Genomic DNA, 4,248 nt, shown 5'->3' with positions numbered 1-4,248 from the left:
TGTACTAGGAGACAGATGGCAGTACACACATGAGAGTCGAGGTCTGTTGTCTCCTCGCTGTGGAGAGAGAATCAAACGCTTCCCTAAGAGGAGAGGGAGTCGTTTGAATATGTTTCAGAGATGGATTCACTGCTGGTGCCCCTAGACCACTACTACACACTCCAACGCACTTACACACACACACACAAACACACATGTGCGTGCATTGTCACAGGTTACTTTTTGGGGACATTACATAGACTTGCATTAAACTCCTGGTGACTCAACCTAATGTTCACCACATCCACTACTTTACTAACCCTGACTTTTAATCTCAGCTTTTTTCTTTTCATCCCCATCGTCTGAACATTGTCTCCAAACGTCGCCTGTGACACCGACACACACTCACACGAATATCTAAATTGTAACCAGCAATAGGCAGACACAACACTGGCTTCCCAACAGACCAGTGTCGGCTCTGTCGTATAGATGTAAATAGTCTGAGTAAATATATAAAAGTCGCCTCTCGCTCACAGTCACAACTGTTCTACTACAGTATGATTTCTTTATTTTTTTACACCTCCCAGTCCCACTCGATAGTCTAATTTTATTTTTCAAGGAAACGTAGGAATGTTTGTGTTGTAAATAGAGCGATCACTCAAACACTCGAAAGTGTTTTGACTAGGGGGTGGGGGGAGTTCTGAGGTCATGGGGGGGAAATGGGGGCCCCCGTGTGCCGCTCAGTCTGCCAATCAGGGAATAGAAGAGAAGGCGCTGGGCTGAACACTACAGAGCCGAACAGATCGGTGTCTTCCTGCACATCGTGATTACTGTGAAGCAGCTGCCTGGAGTGTGCTGGTGATTTCATGATGTTTGAGGAAGAACGTTTTTTTGTTTTTTTGTTTGTTTTTCTGTTTTTTCGTTTATTTTCTGTTTTTTTCGCCAGAGGAAGAATGGCTGTTTTCTAGCGAGGAGCCGGAGTTCAACAGAGACAGAGAACAGAGTGGACTTTTCTGTGCATGTCTCACTGACGAACTTTACAACAACACACGACCACTGGTTTCATCTGGGTTTTTTTCCCTGTCGGGGGGGCGGAAAGCACCTTCTCCTCTCACTTGACGATTGTGTGAGAAACTTTGAAGATGAGAAAAAAAAAAAAGGTTTATTGACTTGAATGAACTTCTTTATTGATTGCTTCTTTATGCAATGTAAGGGGGGGGGGGGGCTAATGTTTATTTTTCTACTAACTTGCTGAAATCCCCTCCAGTGTAAGTTAGAATAAGTGTCATGGTTGTAAAGTCGTATGCTGGTGATGTAGTTTTGAGCACTTGACACAAAAAAAAGAAAGAAAAGAAGATGCCTTGGTTAGAGACGGATTGTTTGGCAGCTCTCAATGATAATAAATCATCATTTTATTTCACATCACGAATCCTGGTTTAGATAAAAAAATAAATTACGAGGGCTCAAAACTGCAAACAGAAGGTCTTTACACGATGGCACATATTCATTTATTTATTGAAGAATTACTTGGTTGGGGAGGAATAATGTGACTTGTACAGAGTCTTTTAATTTCTTGTAGGTACCAACCCATCTGGGAGCGGTCTCTTCCTCTCTATGAGTCTCGGTTTTTAAAGGGATAATGTGGTGGAGAGATTATCGCTTTGTTTATTCAATGTTTGCTGAAAACAGACATTGGTTCACAAAGAAATGTGCATGGACTCGATTAAACCAGCTTTTTTCTTTTCTTTTCTATTTTTATGTTTTATCTAAAATCTCAATGAATGAATAAACTAATAACAAGAAGCCAAATATATTTCTGTGGATGTTAAGGTTTACTGATCACGTCTTTTGTTAGAAGTGACTGGTTCGCGGTTGAGTTCCCCTTTTTTTTGTATGATTCTACTGCCATCTTCCAAGGGTTACAGTAACTTGTCTGCAGGCGTGACGCTCCAAATTCTGCTTCTGGTCCTCCGCTCCTTCTCTTCGCCTCTCCCTCTCTTTCTATCTCTTTGTATCTGTTCTGTATATTTGTGTGCGTCTCTATGTCCGTCTGTCTGTCAGTGTGCAGTAAGTTGTCTGCTGTCTTATTTGGAAGAATCACTGCCTAAAAAAAGAAAGATGACGTTTTCACATCGACCAAAGGGGAATAGAAGCAATCAGACATGTAACGTAGAGTTAATTTGGAAGTGTGCTGCTGCAAAAAAACTTAACAATTAACTGCTGTATAAAACGCTGTATGAAATATGATGGCTTCTGTAAAAGTCTGTATGAAATCGGGTTTATTTGTTTGAGATGAGGCAGTGTGGCTGGTGACGCCAGTGTACTCTCCCGACACTCCCACCTATGCATGCTTGTTGGACAGCTGTGACAGGATGGTTCTTCCATGTGGTTCTCTCTCTCTCCCTCTCCCTGTCTCTCTCTCTCTCTCTCTCTCTCCTGTCAACAACTCTCCTCCTTATTTTTCCTGCACGACAGAACCTCCTACACCTCCCCTCCCCCCTCCTTTACCTGTCTCCTCTTCTTTTCCTCCGGTGGAGAAAGAGCAAATAAACAAATCAGCACACAACTTTTCCTGTGCGTATGAGTGGATTTTTCTCACTACTCGTAAACAATTACATTCTCACACATCCCCCCCCCCCCCCCCCCCCTCCCCACCTTCTTCTCTGGAGCCTGACCATGATCACATCTTGTCATATGTAATTTTGTGGCAGCCGGTGCATCCTGCCAGCTCACTGGTGATTTTCAGGCACAACAGGCATCTCCAAGGAGCTGGCAGGATGAGCAGCAGCAGCAGCAGCGTACAGTAATCCAGCCTGTCGTTGTTCTCCAAATAACATTCCTCTCTGCTCCTCATCAGGATTATTCCCTGACACATCCTCAGAGAGTGGCCTGCTATTGGACGAGCTGCCTGTTTGTTCAAGCTCACACAGAAATGCACCGTTGACCTTCACAGGACAAACCTGTTTCCTTTTCAAGGCTGAACACCGGTACGCCGTAACTAACATGGTGGTCACTATCGTTTTAAGACCATCTCTCCACTCTGTTTCATATTCCAAACATTCAGGGGAATAATCCCGCTGCTAAGACACACCATCCCTGTCACACCATATGTTTTAACCATAAAACACCTGTGTTGGCATGAAACCACTTGATGGTTTGATTCACTCAGAGAACCAAGGTTACAACGTAAGCAAGCGATATTAAAGGGATAGTTCAACCGCAAAGTCACTGATTAACTGGGGGGCCATTTCTTCAAATGTTCAAACATTAAATACCTCTAAACCACTCCTGTCCTGAGTGGTTTAGAGGTATGGAAACAAACACTTCACCCACCTCTCCATCAGCTTAGCTGTGAGTAGATAAGTGAATTTTAATATTTGGGTGAACTATCCCTTTAACCTCACTATTGGTCCGTCAATTGATCAGACACTTTGGTACCTACTGAGATATCTCATGAAGTTTGGTCCAGATATTCTCTTCCCACTAGTGGTGAGTTTAAATTACTTTGGCGTGCCTGAGTTTTCACATAGCGCCACCATTAGGCCAGGGTGTCTTGCCTCATGCACCAGGAAGAAGTGAATTACTAACAGATATGGATTTGAAAGCTTGTGAGACGCCAAAACAGTGATATAAATGATATATAAACAGTAAGGATTTTACAACTGTAGAACGATTTTAGCGATTTCCTCTATTCATCGCAACAATGGTGAGATGAAGAGTAGAAACACAACAGTCTTGTTATGAGCTAATCTTTCAGGAATGAGAATTGGCTTTTAACTGCAAGGCTTTACTGGCTGATGTAGTCAAGCAGCAGACGCTGCAGTTTTCCACACTGGACTTAAGTCGGTTTGAACGAACGAATGTAAATAAAGATGGACAACACATCTCCACATCCTCTTAACTGTACAAAAATGAAGCCAAAAGGTCCCAGATAAAAGTGCTGCAATTTTGTGCTGGCGACATCAGGCTTTTTCTAGTAGTGATGGTGGAGTGGAGGCCCGGTTATTGAGGATCTGCCAATACACCTCTGCTGCTGATTGGCCGTCTCACTTTTCAATCACAACGTCATTTATAGCATCAAATAACTGTTTGAGGAGAATAAACAAATAAACATCAGGTGTCCCAGCTGCTAACATTGAGGGGGCAGTGTTGAGGATCTCCACTGCAACCTGCCACCAGCCTCAAACATCATGTCATCATCATGTTAGAATTTCACTTTCACTCAAACAACCAGTGCACGTATGCACAATATCACAAAGTATGCCAACA

The sequence above is a fragment of the Platichthys flesus genome, chromosome 11 (genome assembly GCF_949316205.1).
Source record: "Platichthys flesus chromosome 11, fPlaFle2.1, whole genome shotgun sequence".
NCBI classification, from domain to species: Eukaryota; Metazoa; Chordata; class Actinopteri; order Pleuronectiformes; family Pleuronectidae; genus Platichthys; species Platichthys flesus.
The sequence above is the reverse complement of the archived record's forward strand: the minus strand, read 5'-3'. Positions refer to the sequence as shown.